Here is a 21,961-nt window from a genome sequence, read left to right on the forward strand (position 1 = left end):
AACTCTCATCGTTGGAATATACCATAGCGAAAAATGAACGTGCAGAGCTTCAAAGTCTACCAGATTCATATGATCAACTTATCATTAACTTAACTAATAATGTTTTGACTGATTATCTTTCTTTTGATGACATGGCTGCTGCGGTTCTTGAAGAAGAATCTAGGCGTAAGAATAAGGAAGATAGATTAGAGAGCTCAAAACAAGCAGAGGCTTTGTTGATGACAAGAGGAAGATCAATGGAGCGTGGTTCCAGTAGGAGTCAAAGTAGACCAAAGTCACAAAGTAAGAAGCAGGTCAAATGCTACAATTGTGGTAAGAAAGGGCACTTCAAGAAAGATTGTTGGAATAAGAAGAGTATAGAGAAGGTTCCAGAAGGATCAAGTTCTCAAGGATGTGTTGTGAGCACCTCTGATGATGGAGAAATCCTGTATGGTGAAGCAACAATTGGTTCTAAAGGCAGCAAACAACTTACTGATGTTTGGATTGTTGATTCAGGAGCAACATGGCACATGACTCCTCATCGTGATTGGTTTTGTACATATGAACCTGTCTTGGAAGGATCGGTATTTATGGAAAACGATCATGCCTTAGATATTGTTGAAATGGGTACTGTCAAAATAAGAATGTTTGATGGTTCTATTCGTTCACTTCAAGGGATAAGACATGTGAAAGGCTTGAAGAAGAATTTGTTGTCGATTGGGCAATTGGATGAACTTGGTTGTAAGACCCATATTGAAGGTGAGATCTTGAAAGTTGTTAAAGGAGCTCTTGTAGTAATAAAAACAGAAAAGATTGCAGCAAATCTATACATGCTTGTGGGAGAAACTTTGCAAGAGGCAGAGGCATCAGTTGCTTCAACAAGCCAAGAAGAAATGACGATGATATGGCATTGCAAACTAGGCCACATGTCAGAACGAGGCTTGAAGATTCTTGTAAAACGTAATCTCATTCACGGGCTCAAATCGGTAAACTTACCGTTTTTTAAGTACTGCGTTACAAGAAAACAACATAGATTGACGTTTGGTAGATCAACTGCTCGGAGCAAGCACATATTAGAGTTGATTCATTCTGATGTGTGGGAATCGCCGGAGATGTCCCTAGGAGGAGCAAAATATCTTGTATCATTTATTGATGATTACCCTAGGAGGCTATGGGTGTACCCGATCAAGAAGAAGTCAGACGTGTTTGCGATGTTCAAAGAGTTCAAAGCAAAGTTAGAACTTGAATCTGGAAAGAAGATCAAGTGTTTAAGGACAGATAATGGAGGAGAATATGTTGATGGTGATTTTCTAACATTTTGCAAGCAAGCAGGTATTCAACGACAATTCACAGTTGCATATACACCTCAGCAAAATGGTGTAGCAGAGCGAATAAGTAGGACTCTCCTAGAAAGAGCACGAGCTATGTTGCAAACTGCAGGTTTAGCCAAGTCTTTTTGGGCAGAAGCTGTTAAAATCGCCTGTTATGTGATAAATCGGTCACCATCAACTGCAATTGGGTTAAAGACACCAATGGAGATGTGGCAAGGTAAGCCACCTAATTATTCTTCTTTACATATATTTGGTTTTCCTATGTACGTGATGTACAATTCCTAAGAAAGAACAATGCTAGACTCAAAGTCTAGAAAATGTATATTCTTGGGTTATGCTGATGGAGTTAAGGGGTATCACCTGTGGGATCTCATTGCCCATAAGGTAGTTGTCAATAGAGATGTGATATTTGCAGAAGATGAATTGCAAAAAGAATAAGAAAATGACAGCACTATTAAAGAGATAACCACTGTTCAAATAGATAAAAAATGCAGAGAAGGTGATCTTTCTGAAGCAGAACCACAGCAAGAAGAACAAGAAGCAGAGACTAATGACATAGAAGTTCGTCAATCCACTCAACAAAGAAGAACACCATCATAGCACTCAAATTATATTTTGACAAACCATGATGCATATTGTCTTTTGACAGAAGATGGAGAGCCAACAACTTTTATGGAGGCTATGCGCAATCCAGATGCTTCTATGTGGATGACAGCAATGCAATAAGAAATTGAGGCATTGCATAGGAACCATACCTGGAAACTTGTTGAACTTCCAGCAGGTCAGAAAGCCATTGGTAACAAATGGGTTTACAAGATCAAACGAGATAGTAATGATCAGGTGGAACGATATCGTGCAAGATTGGTTGTCAAGGGATATGCTCAGAAAGAAGGTGTTGACTTCAATGAAATATTTTCTCCAGTAGTGAGACTAACTACTATTAGAGTAGTTTTGGCTATGTGTGCTGCATTTAATTTACATTTAGAGTAATTAGATGTAAAGACTGTTTTTCTTCATGGAGAACTTGAAGAAGAGATATATATGCTCCAACCAGAAGGTTTTGAAGAAAAAGAAAAAGAAAAATTGGTTTGCAGGTTAACTAAATCTCTGTACGATCTAAAGCAGGCGCCAAGGTGTTGATACAAGAGATTTAATTCTTTCATTATTAGTCTTGGATACAACAGACTTAGTTCAGATTATTGTATTTATTACAAGAGGTCTGGTGATAATGATTTCATCATTCTGCTGTTGTATGTGGATGACATGTTGGTGGTAGGTCCCAACAAAGTTCAAATCCAAGAATTGAAGGCACAGTTGGCTAGGGAGTTTGATATGAAAGATTTGGGACCAGCAAACAAGATTTTAGGGATGTAAATTCACCGAGACAAAAAAGATAGGAAGATTTGGCTATCGCAAAAGAATTATTTGAAGAAGATCTTGCAACGCTTCAACATGTAAGAATGTAATCCAATTTCAACCTCACTTCCTATGAATTTTAAATTATCCTCAAGTATGTGCCCTAGTAGTGAAGCAGAGAGGATGGAAATGTCTCGAGTGCCATATGCATCAGCAGTGGGAAGCCTTATGTATGCCATGATCTGTACAAGGCTAGATATTGCTCAAGCAGTTGCAGTAGTAAGTCGATTTATGGCAGATCCAGGTAAAGAGCATTGGAATGTTGTTAAGAGGATATTGAGATACATCAAAAGGACCTCGAATGTTGCATTATGTTTTGGAGGATCAGAATTCATTGTCAATGGATATGTCGACTCAGACTTTGTAGGTGATCTTGATAAACGAAAATCTACTACAGGCTATGTGTTTACACTTGCAGGAGGTGCTGTGAGCTAGCTATCTAAATTACAGACTGTTGTAGCTTTATCTACTACAGAAGCTGAATATATGGCAACTACACAAGCATGCAAGGAAGTTATTTGGATCCAAAGGTTGATGGAAGAACTCGGGCACAAACAACAGAATATTTCTGTGTATTGTGACAGTCAGAGTGCCTTGCACATTGCAAAGAATCATGTCTTTCATTCAAGAACAAAACACATTGGAGTACAATATCACTTTGTTCGGGAGGTAGTAGAAGAAGGAAGTGTGGATATGCAGAAGATTCACACTAAAGATAACCTAGCAGATGCCATGACAAAACCAATCAACACAGAAAAGTTTGAATGGTGTAGATCCTCATACGGCGTATGGAATACATGAGCAACATGAATTTTGAAAATTTATCAAAATTAGCTTTAAGTGGGAGATTGTAAAAATTAGTAAAGCTAATTTTAGAAAATAAATAAATAAATAATAACTAAATAAAATGAAAGGTAATAAACAATCTTAATTTATAACCTTAGGATTTTAATGGTTGAAAAAGAGAAGAATTATATACCTCTAATTGATGGATGGTTCATATTGAAGAGACTCACCTATAAATTGAGTTTTTCTTTAATTCATTTCAATCAGTCATTCAGATAGAATAACATAATATTTCTTTGAGTAGTTTTCTCCTATATATATAGAGAGAGAAGTGTGTTCTCCTTTTCAGTGGCGGAACTTGAAACAAAATTTTGGGGGGGCCAGATAGAAAATAATTGTCAAAATATTTTTGATATGGACCCCATTTAAGATAAGCTCGTCTAATCTCATCTCTTTGGTTTGGGTGATATTGCCAAATTTAAAACCGTTTTTCAAGATCTCGTTCCAAAAAGTTAAGGTTAATGACGCCGAGACGTCGCTTAGGTCACCAATCTTGGCGAGGTTAACAACCCTACTATGGTGACATAGTTTAGATTCACCAATCTTGGCGAGGTTAGCAACCCCACTATGGTGAAAATAGTCATAAACCCATTTTGGTTGGCCAAGCCAAGGATGCACCTCTTACTCTCAAAGAGCCTAGAGGAAAATAAGCACACAGCTTATTTCATATTCAAAAATCAATTTCAACTCTATTTCATAAATAAAAGGTACATGAGTTATTTATACTAGTGGGAGAAGGAAAAGTCTTCATAACTTGGACGATGTGGGACTAATTCATAACACAAAAATCACTATCCTAAACAATATGGGACTTGTATTCCCTTATTACAATTAACTAATATAATTAACCTACTAACTCTACTTGCTTCTGCGTCATTCTCCTTGGGTTGAAAGAACTCTTGCGTGAAAAGACTTGTGATAGCAGATGATTTCCTTGATGAATCCACACCAAAAGATCTCCTTGATGAATCCACACCAAAGACCCACACTCACAAATCAGATAAAATTTTACAAGATCCGTGGCAGCAGACGATCGCATTGATGAATCCACACAAAAAAAATTCCATTGGCGAATCCACGCCAAAAACCTGCACCTACAAATCAAATAAAATTCCACTAAAGCAAGGTGAAAGCCACAAGGACCGACCTTGCTCTGATACCAAACTGACGCCGGGACATCGCTTGGGATACCAATCTTGGCGAGGTTAACAACCCCACTATGGTGACATAGTTTAGATTCACCAATTTTGGCGAGGTTAGTAACCCTACTATGGTGAAAATAGCCATAAACCCACCTTGGTCGGCCAAGCCAAGGATGCACCTCTTACTCTCAAAGAGTCTAGAGGAAAATAAGCACACAGCTTATTTTATATTCAAAAATCAACTTCAACTCTATTTCATAAATAAAAGGTACATGAGTTATTTATACTAGTAGGGGAAGGAAAAGTCTTCATGACTCGGACGATGTGGGACTAAAATATAACACAAAGTTCACTATCCTAAACAATATGGGACTTATATTCCCTTATTACAATTAACTAATATAATTAACCTACTAACTCTACTTGCTCCTGCGTCAGTTAAAGTCATCAGATGTAATTTTTTGAACTTTTGAAAGTTATATCACACTTTCTTCGTGATTCATTAAAGTAGAAGAACTATCTACAGGTGTTGATATTGTAAAAGTTATATGTTCTTCTTAAATATTAGTCTTCCTCTTAAAAAATGTATCAATTCTTTGATTTTTCATTATTATTTTATATAAAAATTTGAATATATATCCTGTAAAATATGTAAAGAAGAAGTTAGAAGGACAAATATTAAAATTTATAATATTTATTGAATTTTTTTATCAATTTATACAAATACAATAATATTAATACTTATTGAATATTCTATTTTTTTATCATATAAAAAATTAAATTAAATAAATAGTAAAATATAAAATAATATTAAATTAAATAAATAAAAATATCTAATTTTTTATATTTGAACTTAAAGATAGAGAGAGTGTTGTTTATTGAACTTATTAGATACTTTAAGTCATAGTAAAATATTTAAGTCAATTGAACTATTTTTTATCTTCTAAAAAAATACTACTAAGTTTTTTATAAAAAGTTTGGGGGGGCCATGGCCCCTCTTTGTCTGAACTAAGCTCCGCCACTGCTCCTTTTGTTAAGAGAGAGTTATTGTAATCTCCTTATGATAGAGAGAAGTTGTAATTCTCAAGGAAAGTTATTCAATTGTTTCTATATTTTATACAAATTTCTAATTTTTCATCTCTATATTTTGCTGTGTCATTTAGCTGATACCTAACAATATGTTCCATCCATAATCTATTTACTTATTATTAAGTTATAATTAATTTATTAAAATTTTCAAGAATTTGTGGTATATTATCAAAATTTTTATCATAAAAAAGAGTTTAAAATTTGATCTTTAATATTTTATTTCTCCAAATAAAAATAGAAATTGAACATCAGACAAAAAGGACATATATATGTGATCATCTGTGTGCGCATCTACCATAATTTATTATAATGTTTGTATTTATTTTAGAATAAAAAATTATTTTTGTCTCTAATATTTGAAATAAATTTTAAAATTGTCTCCAATATTTAAATAGTCATATCTAAGTTTCTAACGTTTTAAAATCGTTTTAATGTTATCATGTCATTAGTGATTTATTAACAAAATTGATAGTGTGACAAAATTGAGACGATTTTAAACCGATCGAATTAACAAAAACAAAAACACGATACATTATTCTTAAAAAATATTACCAAATCAAATAAAATGATAATAAATTTTAACAGAATAAATTACATCATTTTATAATTATTTTCAATGATTAATATATGTAACACAATTTAGTGGTACGGTTATACTTCTTGTATCTCATTTGATTTGGAGACTATGGATGTAACTCTAATAAACTATTGGTATTGTGGTGTTGTGTACGTTTTTCCTTCCTACTTGAGTATCAAGTTATGTCTTCAATTCTCCTTTTTATTTTTTCTAATTTTCAATATATATATATATATATATATATATATATATATATATTTGTTTAGAAGCATTTTACATGTGCTGTGTGTCAGATATTTAAATATTTATAATTATTAATTTTAATTATGAAATTAATTTGAATTATTAATCTCAATCACAATAAATATATATATATATATATAAATAAGATTAATAACTAAAAATACTCAAACATCTAATTAATATCATAATTTATGTAACAGATTTTTAAATATATTTAAAATATTGATATTTCAATAATTTTAACGATTAATCTTAATTATAAAAAATATATATAATATATATTAATTAAAATCAACATCTAAAGTTATTAAAACATCGGTATTTTAGATATATTTAAAAATTTTCTAATGTTTTATAAATGGTTACTCTTAGTTTTGAATTTGTGAACATTTATTTTAATTGATGATGGAGACAAGTCTTTACATGTGATGTATGGGGTTTCTACCATTAATTGCTTCTTTTGTCTCATAATGCATGGAGTACTATACTACTATATATAATATGCAATAGATCAACTGCTTTCAACTTTCAAGTACTCAGTTTATTATTTATTCCTTTCCAATAAATGTAAAAAATTTAAATTTAATTTATTTATACAATAATTATTAATTAGTAATAAATTTTTAAATAAAATATAAATATATAATAAATTAATTCTTAACTATCCAAAATGGACATTATATATATATATATATATATATATGAAATATACATGCCTCTTAGTTTGTTCTCCCAGTAAAAGTCAACTATTTAGTCTCTTGTCTTTCTATATAAAATAACTCAGGGACATTATGAGAGTTTTAGTGGACACATGATATACAGATATAGTACAACTAAACTAGCTACTAGTCTATTATATCTATTATTTATTATATATTATTAATTTTATAATTAAAATATATTAATATTATCTTTTATTATAATTAAAATTAATTTTTGTTTAAAATTAAAAAGTTTATTTTTTATTTCTCTCGTTTCATCATTCACTCTATCTTTTTTTATATATCATTATCAATAATTAATTATAAATTTGACAATCAAAATATATAACATGACATTTATTTTTCTAATTATATTCAAATTAAACTAAAATTAAAATTGAAATATTAAAATTAAAATATAGTTATATTATATATTATATTTATATATTACTAACTAATTTAATAACTAAAATATGTCACGCGACACACTCTTATTAAAATTAAAAAAAATATTTTTTTCCAAAATTAATAAATTTTCTTTTTACATTTTTTTATCTACCTCTTTTTTTTTTCTATTTGTCTCTATCATTCTCACTCTATATATAATTTATAGTTTATATTAATAATTTGACAAATTAAAATATATCATCAGATATTTTTTTATTATAATTAAAATAACTTTTTTTTTCTTAATTTCCAAAATTAACAAACTGCCTCTCTTATTTTTCTTTCTTTATTTTTTTTTCTTATTCTCTATTTTTTTCTACCTTTCTATATTCTACAAAAAATAAAACTAATAACATAATCTAATTTAAATAAAAAATATTATTATATACATATTTTTTATTTAGTTTTAAATTTTTACTGTTTATCTTTCTAATTTATATTTTTACTTTTTTTTTCAAATATTTATTACACATAATTTAGAAAAAATATTAATGTTGTGATTAAAAGTTAGAATCAAGATTCAATTGTTTAAAGAAAATAAATTTGAGTTAATTTTCTAACTATCAATATAATTTTTTTTATGTTAATATCTAATTATATTTTTATATATAGAAGAAAAAAAATATTATTTTTAAATAGCAAGCATAAAAATTAATTATTTTTATTTGTGTAATAGACTTAATACCTAATCAAATATAAAAGTATACACATTAAATTCTTTTAAATTTTAGATAACAAATTTAAAATTAATTATTAATAAAAAATTAAACTCTTTTATATGAAAATAATAAATAAAAAATTTATTATTTAATTTTTTTTATCTACAGGGACTCTATTTTTTTAGCCGACAAAAATTTTCGTTTCTTACGACTTTTTATTGTAAAATTAGTTTAATATTTTAAATATTTGTGTCATAATCTATAACATTAAAATCGAGATAATTTTAAAAAATTTTTATTTTTATAATATTATTACGAATAAAAATACTAATTTAAGATAATTAAGTGTATCAATTAATTAATTAATAATTATATTTTGGTTGAATTAAGAATTTGACACTCCGCTGCCCAACTCATCTACAATTGCAATCAGTACTCTCTGTTGGGTCACATATGTTATATTGAAAATGTGTATTGTGTGTATCACAATTCACAGGTGTTAGAACTAGATTAGTGATTGAATTAGTCAAATTATTAATTTATTAATTTATCTATTTAATATATTAAAATTGGGTTTTTTCCCAACTAATGAAGGTGAGGTGTTGATCTCTCGTGACTCCGTTTTTCCTCTAAAATAAACTTTTTTATTTTCTATTCTAAATTATTTTATAAAAAATATCTTAGTTATAATTATATTATAACTTATATTTGATAAATAATACATAATTATACTAATTTAGAAATCTATCTTTATTATAATTATATCAAATCAATATTTAATGTATTATTAAATTATTTATCAATTATCAATTAAAAATATTTTTAATTATTTTAATAATAATAATAATAGTAATAATAATAATAATAATATATGATCATGATAATTACCCGTGATATCATTTATTGAAAAAAATATAACATAAAAAAATATCATTTATTTAAAATATCATATATTGTATATAATTCATAAAAAAATATATTTCACTTTTATTATTGATTAGAAGATAACATATTTATATTTTGATTAATTTCATTTATTATTATTATTATTATTGTATTTAATTTACAGAAAGATAAATTAATAACCATATTATTATTTATCAATATATTAATATTGATAATGATTAAATAAAAATTATTTAATATTTAATATTTTTATATTATTTATTTTTTATATATTTTGATATATTTATAAATATTTTTTATTATTTTTATATGCTATATGTTTACCTCCATTATTTAAAATTTCTAGATCCGTCACTACTTTTGAGCGTGTTTTTTAATTTATTTTTTTATAATTCATTGAATACAATTTATTACAGTAAATTAATTATATCAACTAATTGATTTGATTAGATATTTAAATATCACATGATTTATTATAATTCATATCAATCAAATAATTATAATTTATTCTATCAATTATTTTAATTCATTAATTTATAAGGTACATAATAGTATAGATGATTTGTTACTTATAATGATTAAATACAATAAATACAGATTAATTTAGTTAAAAAAATTATTGTCTCATATGTTTTCCTATTTATTTTTTTTAATTTATTAAATCCAATCAATTATAATAAATTAATTATATCAACTAATTAATTTAATCAATTATTTCCTAATTTATTTTTTTGAATTCAATAAATTAAATAAAATCAATTATATTAATTATTTGTATCAACTAACTAATTTGATTAATTCTTAAAAATATTTTTATTTTATTTATTTAAATACATGAATTATAACTGATTAGTTATTTAATTTTATTACGATAAATATCAAATTTTATTCCGAATATAAAAATATAAAATTTTATTCCTACCATTTTTATTTTACCACTATAAAAGACCATATATGCTAGAAGAAAATATCATTCATTTACCAATTACTCTTTCATTAGGTAGCTTTTACAACAATTCTATTTTTTCCTATGAGGCGTCGTCGGAAGAAGTCAACTATCGTGGACACAAACCACCACATACTCTTCAACCCCGTGCTCATCATTCAGAGCAATATATGATATGTTATCCATGAAATATTTATAGACTATGGTGTTCTCATGTATGCATAAATAAAAAAAAATTCCGTAATTAAGCTTAAGTCATTTACCTGTTTGTGTGGTATATTATAATGTGAAATTACTTTCAATTTGTGTTGTGCAATGATATTATGGTTTAATTTAAGCTTTGTTTTAGAACTGTGTTATGATTTTATCTCATCATTTTCTCTTAGATATCAAGTTGATGTATTTTTATTTATTATTATTGAAACAGATGTGATATAAAATTTGTAAAAAAAAAATAAAACTCTCACACTTAATTTATTTTATTGTAGTCTTTTATCTCTTCTATTTCTTTTTATTTTTTTCTTATTCATTTTATTTTTTTTAAATATCATATAATTTATTATAATTTATACCGATTAATTTATTATAATTCATTATATCAGTTAGTTTAATTCATTAATTTATAATATGCATGATAAAATAGATTATTTGTTACTTATACGTTTATTCTTCTAAAATCTAAATCTGAATAATTATATTTTTAGTTTTAGTTATGAACAAAATATTATTAATAATAAATGATAATTAACCACTCATACTTTTAATCAAAGTGTTTGGAAGATTTTTATATTTATTAATATTAATTGTTGATTATTTTTCGTCAATAAATTGTATTATAATTTTATGTTAGTTCATAATTGATTAATGATTAATATTCATGAAGCTATATTATTCTAAATTTTATATTTTACAAATATTTTATTTAAATGTATTTTAAACATAAAAATGTATTATTTTTAATAATATCATACTTTTAATTTTTTTAATTATTCTAAGTGAATATTTTATCAAATACTAATTAAAGCCATCATTCCATTTGCTTTTACTAATTTATTGTCTAACTATTATATAAAATTAAAATCGTATTAATGAATTTAATATTAAAGTTAATTTGACTTTTTATTTAGAGTATTTTTTTTATTTTTTTAGTCTAATAAACCAAAATTATTCAATTATAAATAGTCACTTCTATCTTATTTTATATTATTAACTAATTAAAATTACTAAAATTTAATAATACAATTCTGTTTTATATTTTTATATTTAGTTCAATCCATCTAAGCTATATATAATCATTTTAATTTTTATATTTTATAATGTAATACTACATACATTAATAGTAAAATAACGTAGTAAATTTTCATATTTTAATATTAAATATAAAATTAATACGTACAAAAATTTTTAAGCTTTTGAATCAATACGAATCATTGTAAATAATACTTATTTATGGCATAAATAAAAAAATACAAAATCTTAAGTTTAGCATATAAAAATTTAGGAACATGTTATATGTACAAATATAATTGCATAGTATTATTTTTTTTAATGGTATAGACCAACAACTCTAATTTTATTTCACGGTCAAACTTAAAAAAAAAGTCGTAATTTTAAAGGTAGTCAGAAAAAAACAACAAAATTAATTAAAAAAATAGTTAACTTATATTATTCTATTGATTTATTTAATATATTAAATTATTTTTATTTATATTAAGATTAATTTTAAATATTTTAAAATAAAAAGTATAATTAATTATAATTTGCATTTTAAATTATGTTGAGTACATGATATTCTATTGTGCTGCTAAAAGTAAAAATGAGATAACAAATATAATTTTATCTCTTAATTCAGTATATTTATTTATATTTTATACTTTTTTTATGATTAATTTTGTACGGTGTTGGTATATTAAATAAAAATACCTGTTATAATAACAAAAAATAAAATAAAATTTCAATCAATAATTTTATATTCTTTACTTTTTTTTTCAATTTTATTTTAGATTTTAATTTATTACTAAAAGGTAGTGAAATGCTATTGATACTGAAATAAAGTTGCAAAAAGGTCCATAAGGTAGAATAAGTAAAATAACGTGATACCCACATTACAACATCCAAATAAAACAACCTAAGATCTAAAATGTTTATCTTTCTCTTTCTCGCCGTCTATTATATTATCGATTCTATTATATAAAATCGAATTTTTAAATTTAATGATAGAGTCAACGTAGCATGTTTCTGAGAGTGTTTCTTAATTTATTTTGTTTAACTCATTAAATACAATTCATTATGATGCATTAATTATATCAACTAATTGATTTGATTAGATATTTAAGTATCACACAATTTAAAATTATGTATATTGATTTGATTTTTATGATATATAAATTTAAGGAATAAATTAAAATAATATAACTTATTACTTATTTAATTTGAATACAACAAATACAAAATTAATTTAGTCAAAAGTTTATTATTGTCTAATCTTCTATACATAAAAATGACAAAACAAAATTGTAAAAATAATCTTTTTATCGTTTTTGCTATTTTAATTTTATTTTCTTTGCTTTTTTATGTGTAATTTTATTTTACATTAACTTTGTGTATTTAATAACAAAATATACTCATATTAATTCTATCATATAATAATATATTTTTCTCCTATGTTAATCAAAGAATTTCAATAGTTATTAACTATATCTAATAGAATGACTGAGAAGTGAGAACTATAACAAGTTAAACCCAGATTCCAAATGCTGAAACGAAGGAAAGAAAACAGTTGATATATGATCAGAGAAAAATATATAATAACGAGAAATATACTAAAATTGGATTTTTCCTCCAACTAATAAAAGTGAGGTGTCAATTTCTCATGAATTCATTTTTTCTCTAAAATGAAATCACTATTTTCTCTTCTAAATTTATTTTAGAAAAATATCTTTATTATAATTATATTACAATTAATATTTAACGAATAATGCATGATTATACTAATTTAGAAAAATATCTTTATTATAATTATATAAAATCAATATTTAATACATTATCAATTAATAAAAGTGAAGTGTCAATTCCTCATGAATTTATTTTTCCTCCAAAATGAAAGCACTATTCTCTCTTCTAAATTTATTTTAAAAAATATCTTTATTATAATTATATTACAATATTATAATTATATTACAAGTAGCATTTAATGAATAATGCATAATTATAGTAATTCAGAAAAATAAAATAAAGTCCAGTAATTTATCTTTCGACTGCACACATATGTAAAATAACTTTTAAGAAGGAGCCACGTATAGTAAATACGATCGATGATTGTAAAACTGTATACTAACATTGATATAATATTATTTCAGGTATATGTTTTGCAGGTATCAAAGAAAAGTGTTGAGTTATTTTTTAGTGGGTTTAAATTATTTATTGTTTATTAGAGAATTTTGCGTATTAGAATTCTCTAATAATTTATTATTGAGCTGATTTTGATATGTTCTTAATTGACAGTAAAACAACATATAAAAAATTGTTGGTGGGTCTAAGTATTACTAGATTATTTATGATCACATTGAGTATATATGTTTGATTTATTGTAAAAAGTAAATTACTAAAACTAATTAATAACTATTTTAGAGTTAATACATTTAATAGTAGATTAAGAAAAAATAAACAATACATAATATGTTACATTTTTATTAATCAAATTATTATAATTCAAATTAATCTTAATAAAAGAATTTAAAATTATAATTTCAATCTTATCACGTGCATGGCACGGGCTATTACACTTGTTATTAATAAGTTACTGGTCGAATCAGTAAAATCGATTCCACGTAAATAAAAAATAAAAATAATCAAAAATTTAAAATTAAAATTTAAAATACATATTTTTACTAATATTTTAAAAACAATCAAGTTTCAATAAATTATAATCAACAATTTATAATATAGTTATTATTAAATAGGTATATAAAATTTTATAATAAAAAATTTTTAATTTTATTTTTTATATTAAAGTAACTATTTTTTATTTTAATAACTAACTAATTAATTTATATTTATTATATTATTATATACTCATTTATTAAAAAATAATATTAATAAATATCATATAATCATAAAAAATAATTATATTATAATTAATAAAAATATTTGATATTTTTTATTTATATATTTAATAATATTTATATTAATAAATTATGAATAATAAAATTATAATTAATTTAAATATAAGTGAGTATAAATTATACATACTTGACTTCTCTTAAACAAAATTTATGAAAGAATTTTCACTAAAAAGGCAAGTACCTAGGGTTTTTAAATCATGCTAATATTTCTAATTTTTATTTTCGGAATAAGTTTCTACTTATTTTTATAAGTAATAATTTTATTTTTTATTTTTTTTAAAAATAATAGGAGTTTAAAAACTTAACTTGTAAGTATCTGCCTTGAAATAATATAAGTGATTAAATTATTCGAGATAAGCTTTTCTAAAGTAAATCTCTTGCTATGAGACTACTTCTGTAAATAATACTTTTCTATTTTAAAATAAATGGTGCTTCTATAGTTATTTTAAGGGTTAAGTACTGAAATCGTCTTTAAGGTAAGGGGCAAAAATCAAATTCGTTCCCGACCTTTTTTCGTTATTAAAATCATCATCAACGTTTAAAAATGTTTTAAAATCATCATTTCCCAAATTTTTGGACCAAAATACTCTCATCATCATCATTCTTCTCTTCACCTTTCTCACCCCACCACCTCCACTGCCACTACCACCACCACCACCACCACCACCATCACCAAGAACATCAAGCAACAGCAACAACATAATACCATCAACACCACCACCACCACCACCACAAACACTACAAACACCACCAACTAACACCAACACCAAGAACCCCAAACAACAGCAACAACACAAAACAACACCAAACCAAAAAGCAGAAACAGAAAGCAAAAAAACAAGAAAGCAAGAAAGCAGGAGAAGAAAACAAATTCGCGGATCTGATGCCACCGAGCAACGACAACTCGCGGACAGCGGCAGAGCTTGAGGCCCTCCCTCCCCTCTCCCCCGGATTCTCTTTTTCCCCCACCTCCTCTCTTTCTCGCCCCCTCCCCCTTCCCTCGATCCTCTTTCTCCCTCAGCCTTTCTTTTCTTTTTTTTTTATTTTATTTTATAATTTTTTAATAAAGGATAATTTGGTAATAAAAAAATAAAATTGGTAAAAAGGACGATTTTATAACGTTTTGTAACGTTGAGGATGAATTTAATAACAAAAAAAGGTCGAGAACGATTTTGATTTTCATCCCAGACCTTAGAGACGATTTCAGTACTTAACCCTTATTTTAAAATGGAAAAAGAATTACCAAGAATCAAATCATTGACTGAATCAAATTCCAGTAATTAGCAATGGGGGATGATGAGTATCAAAGATATATGTGTGCATCAAATTTATTATTATATTTGTGCGAGTAAAGTGCTGTATTCAGTAACAAATTAAAATATTAAAATGTGTGGTTCTAAGAAACATCATCAGTCTATTATATATCGATCTGTCCAAAACCGACATCTTAATTATTTGATGTTTGATTTTTGTTCTGAAGCCTTGATTTGCATTTTGCAATGTCAAATTAATATCTAATATGCATCAATGCATGTACTTTCTCCGTGCGAACTTTATCATTTGATCGACAAATTTGTCAATTAACACTTGGATTTCAAAATGAATATTTAATCAACATTTAGATATAGAAATTAGAATTATCTTGTTGAAGATCGAAATACAACATTTGTCTCTTACAGAAAATCAACCTTGTTAGTAAAGAAATAATATTATCAAAAAAATATAATCGTGAATGAAGTATTATACATGTATATAAGTATAATTAAAAAATGTTTTATAAATATAAAAAATGGTAATTATGTATTTATATAATAGGATAAAGTATTTTTTTAGTTTGTTAAAAATTTTAAAAATACTTCTAAATTTTATTTTGTTTTAATTTTGTCCCAAAATTTTTCGACTTGTATCAAATATATCTTTGGTGGCTAATTTTTTAAACAAATTAAAATCAATTTAACAATAATTTCACAAAAATAATCTTTAACATAAAAAATCTCTCTTCCTCTTTTCTTTTTCTCTCCTTTCCTACCTTTTCTCTCCTCCTCTCTTATCTTCGTTCTTCAGGTTTTTCAGATTTTCCATCTCTGTTTAGATTTAGGAATTAGGACTGCGTTTGTTTATAGAGACAAGACACTCGGACAGGGACACAGAGACACAAAATCATGTTTGATAGAGGAGACATGGACAGATGTATTTTGTGTCCATCCTGACAGGAATGACACAGAGATACTAACAAAGGATACAACTTATTTTTTATTTTTTTTATTATTTTTGTTAATTTTTCATAATTATATTTTTTATTATTATATTTTTCATCTCAAATTTTTTTAATGAAAAAAAAGAGAGAATAAATTGGATTTTCATAGTTTGTTCTAGTTTAAAACCAAACAGAATATAAGAACACAAAATTTTGTGTTGCTATCCATCAGTATCTTGTCATATCCTGTTTTTAGTGTCTTATCTTATTTTATTCTCAGAAACAAACACAGCCTAAGATACTGTCTCTCCATTTCTCCCTCTTTTTCTTTTCTTTTCTTTTTTCTTCTATGTCTTCTTCTCCCTCTTTTGATTCTATATATGGTTTTGTATTTCTCTTTTTTCTTTCAGTTTTTTTTTTTAGAGTTAAATTTAAATAACTCTCCAGCAGTTGTTTCTCCTCCTTTACGGTATAATAATTCTCTTTCATGGTGTTATAATTTTTTTTTATGAGTGTTTTGAATTTGGTTATACATATTTTTTAATTTTAAAATAAAGATATCAAGAAAAAAGTTTTTTGTTCATAATAATTTTTATAAATCAGAGAAGTATTCGAATATACTCCTAAGAGGAGAAGAAATTAAAATATATTCTATTATGTTACGATTCATTTATATAGATTCAGATTGCTTTGTTTCTTTTCTTATCTAGACACCAAAAAATTTATATAGATTCAGAGAGGAACAAAATCTAAATCTGTTTTTGTTTATTAAGATTTTTTATAATCAAATATTGTGTCTCTTCTCAATTTATAATTTAACATAGGAGTAATATTTTTTTAATTATAAAACTAATATTTTTGCTTTTATCTATAAATATCGGTTGATAATTTCTGTGAATAAAAGTTATTTCTTCTAAAAAAACTATTCTTAGCAAATTTGGTAAGATAGACTGATAAATATCCCCGTCAACATATTTTGTTATTTTTTCCCCTTCTTGGAATAATAAAACTGGGAGGAGCGCTACACGTATAAGTTATTTTTGTTTACAAGTCTTACAAATTGGGTCTAATACACGCGTTACTGAACCATCTTTGCGTGTTTCATCTTCGTTTCCTTTTGTACGAAGAAGAAGCACAAAAAAAAAAAACGTGAAAACGGCGTGAATATAAATGACTTGTATGATTTGTATGGAAAAACATTCTCTCTTTGACTTCGATCTCCTTCTGATTTTTTTTATTTTCATGGTTTCTGAAATCAAGTTTTGAAATTGTTTTGAAGATGATGGAACTTCAGAAATACACCCGAACGATTACAAAAATACACCAAAATGATTACAGAAATACATTCAAAGGATTACAGAAATACACCCAAACAGTTACAGAAATACACCTAAAGGATTTAAGAAATACACCCAATATAGGGGGAGACAGTATATTTCTTTTTGAAATCTTTTAATGTTTTACTGGGTAAGGATTAGGCACATGACAGAGACAATCTAAAAAAAATCTAGAAGAACAGTAAAACAATATCTTGAATAATGTTTCTTCGTTTTTTCTGGTGATTTTGATGAAGGAGAAAGAGAAAATGAAAAGAAGAGAATAAATTCAACAAAAAAAGAGGGAGGAAGAGGTGGTGTTGATAACGACGATAACGATGATAACGAGAGAGAAAAATTACGAAGAAGAAAAAGAAGAAGAGGAAGAGGAAGAGGAAGCACGGAGAAAGAAGAAAAAAAAAAAAGGCACAAAAAAACGTAAAACAACGTAAATATAAATGACTTGTATGACTTGTATTGACACTTGTACGTGGAGAATTATTCTAAAACTGGTTGGCGCTAAATTCATTAAAACATGGGCCTGTTAACAAAATTCTTCACTGCTCATGTCTCTCTACATTTAAGGGCCAAAGACAAAAACTAATACAACCGAAATGGTGCTGTGTGTCAGTCCAGGCTTCTGAACTCTCAGAATCCAACATAAGTCCATGCGTCATGCGTCCATAAATAATGCTTTTTTTTTTTTGGTATTATAAATCATGCTCTTTAGTAGCGCAAATTATAGTTAGTGTAAAGTATAATTTCTGTTCTTAAAATTTATTAGAAGTTTTAAAAACATTTTTATTGTTTTTCTGGGAGTAGCATTATTATCTCCCTTAAAAGTAATCAATCAATCAATTATTATTCGAAAGCATATGGTAAATTAATCAATCAAACAAAGTTAATTTAGATAAAATAAAATTTCTTTTCAATCAAATGATAAATTATATTAAGGGAAAGTCTAGGGCCAGCAAATTTATTAAAATTGGGCCAGCATTTAGCCAGTAAAAAAAAAATAAGTGATTCTCCACTATTAGATGAAATTTCACACTATTAAATATACTATTGATAGCTATTTGATGGCTACAACTCACAAAATCTCCCTGCCCTTAGCACTCCTCTTATATTAAATTGAAGCATTTTTAACATGATCAATTAATAACGAAGAAAGAATGCTTGTAAAGAAGTCAATAATATTTTTAAGGAATATAGAAATAGTAAATTGTGATTTTAATTTATTTTTTTAATCAATGATAATATATGTCTTGAATTAGTTTGAATTTCAACAAAATTATATACTTAAATTATCCCATTTATTGAAAATTTATTTGAGCATCATAAAATTGTTCAATTAGAGGTTGGATACCAAGAATTAAATAGATGACTCATCGAAAAAAAAAAGTATAAAAATTTTAAGAAAACAAAAACAAAAAAACAAAAAAAATTCTAAGTTCATATTTCTAATAAAAAAATCACTCTTACTTGTCCATCTTAAATAATTCTGATGAGTTTGGAAAACTCTAAATTAATATGTGTGATGACTAAACATTATTAAAATTAATTAATTGCAAAATTATTTGATCTGAATTTTTATTCAATACATTGATGATTATAATTTTGCTGCAGGTTTAATCATGGGCCGGAAACAAATGTATTGTGCTAAGCCCAATTTACACTCAGCCTTGGTTTTAATAACAAAAATAAATGTGGCTGTTTTAATGTTACTTGGGCCCAAATAATTTTCTGCTCTAAGCCCAAGTGGGTTACATGCTTTCCACTTGCTTTATGCATGTTCCAAATTTTATCAGGAAAGCAAATGTTATTAATGGGCCAAGATCAAATATTGTTGCTACCAAGCCCAATGTTGATGAATGTTTCCATGCCTTATTCGAATCCATGAAGCAAATGAAATGCCTAAATGCTTCCAACGGATTCCACTTCATTATTTTGAAGGATTTCAAATTTAATTAATACATTGGAAACATAAGAAAGAGAGAGGAGATTGATTTGATGGCAATCAATAGTAGCTTACACGCTACTACACAAGCTTGGAGAAATGCACCTAATTAATTTATCTTTCATAACTCTCATAGTTTTGCTTTTCTCTTTCTTCTTTCTTTCTATTTGCTTCTCTTCTTTCTTCGGTCCTTAACCAGAGAACCATGGAAGCTACACCAAGCTACAATCACCGAAAAGAAGAAGTTGCATGCATCAAGACCATCACAATGATGGCAAGAAAACATACTAAAATAAAAATGAGCTGTGGCTAAGATACTTACCAAATGTGGTCAGATTTGGTGAGGTTATCTTGAGCTTTGCATGCTCAAAAAGGAAGAAGAAGATCTCGGCCAGCAAGGGAGATTCTTGAAGCATGACTTGTCTTTGATTCTGCTCAACCACCATAGGGAGTAGCTAGAGTGGCGAAGTGATGGTTGAAGGCAGAGATTAAAGCAGATGAAGTCATCATCATCATGAAGCATCAAGGGCCAGAATTCCATCTTGGAGAGCAAGCCAAGGATGGAGAGCTCGGATTGATGAAGGGTGATGATCAAGAAAGGACTAGAGGTAATTGCATGTTGGTTAATGCATAGTTATCTCTTTTCTCTCTGTGTGGCCGAACCGGTTTTATTGAAGGAGGAAGAAGTTGGTTCAGTTTTGGCTTCAATAAGTGGAGGCTCCCCTCTTCTATATTAAGGGTGGACAGCCATTGTTTGAAGCAAGGAGAAAATTTGAGAGTGCAAGGCACAGAGTTCTCAGAGCTACCTGAGCTAACAGTTTTCTCTTCTCCTTCAATGTATTCAGTTTTGTATTTTTCTGTTTAATTTTGTCATGTCTTGAGTCTCATGGTAAAAGGCAAACAGTGAGGTTTGTAATGAAAAAGCCATAGAGCGGAAAAAGGCAGAGAGTGCAAAATTAAAAGAAAAAGCCATAGATGTCTTAGAGTTCCTTTGATCATCTATGTTGTGTTTCATGATTCTGTGGGAATCCCCTTGTAAGTTGGGTTAGCACTTTACAAATTGTAATCTGTTTGATTATAGTGAAATTCCATCATTGTTGTGATGGAGACTGGATGTAGGCTGCACTGCACTTAGCAGCCGAACCAGGATATATCTTGGTGTAATTTTCTTCCTCTCCTACTCCATTTCTGTTTTCTACTACACAGGAGCAAAAACAAAAATGTCTCGTGCCAAGTGACGAGATAAAATGAAAATGTCTCGTGGCTAGGGACGAGCTAAAAACATAAAAGTCTCCTCTGAATCCAGCAAGTGTTAGCAAGCAAAAAAAGGGGGCTAAGATTCAACCCCCCCTTCTCTTAGCCACTGAAACCATCAATTGGTATCAGAGCTTGGTCTCAAAGAGATCAAGCTTTGCAGCTTGGAGTAAAGATCCTCATGGCAGAAAACAGTGGCGCAAATGTGGTGTCTTATAATCTAACTGAAGGACAATCAAGCAACAGACCCCCTCTTTTCAATGGGAAAAACTATACCTATTGGAAGGAGAGGATGAAGATATTCGTACAAGCAGTGGATTACAGACTTTGGAAGATTATCCTCGAAGGGCCTAAATTTCCAACTACCACAAGTGCAGAAGGAGTTGTTTCTATCAAACCAGAAGCAAGATGGACCGAGGAAGATAGGAAGAAGGTGGAATTAAATGCCAAGGCAATAAATCTGCTCAATTGTGCTATCAGCTTTGAGGAGTACCGACGGGTATCAAGATGCACAACGGCAAAGGAAATCTGGGACAAATTGCAAATCACCCATGAAGGAACCACCATTGTCAAGAAGACTCGGGCAGATATGCTAAACAGAGAATATGAAACGTTTGCAATGAAGGAAGGAGAGTCCATTGATGAAATGTTTGAACGTTTCAATGCTATCATTGTTGGCTTAGATGCTCTGGGAATTACACATTCTGATTCTGTGCTAGTGAGAAGAGTGTTGAGATGTCTCACAAAAGAGTGGGAAACTAAAGCCTTAATTATTTCTGAGAGCAGTAGCTTAGACTCTATGACTCTTGATGATTTGAGAGGAAATCTTCT

Source organism: Arachis hypogaea, chromosome 12 (assembly GCF_003086295.3).
Source record: "Arachis hypogaea cultivar Tifrunner chromosome 12, arahy.Tifrunner.gnm2.J5K5, whole genome shotgun sequence".
NCBI lineage: Eukaryota > Viridiplantae > Streptophyta > Magnoliopsida > Fabales > Fabaceae > Arachis > Arachis hypogaea.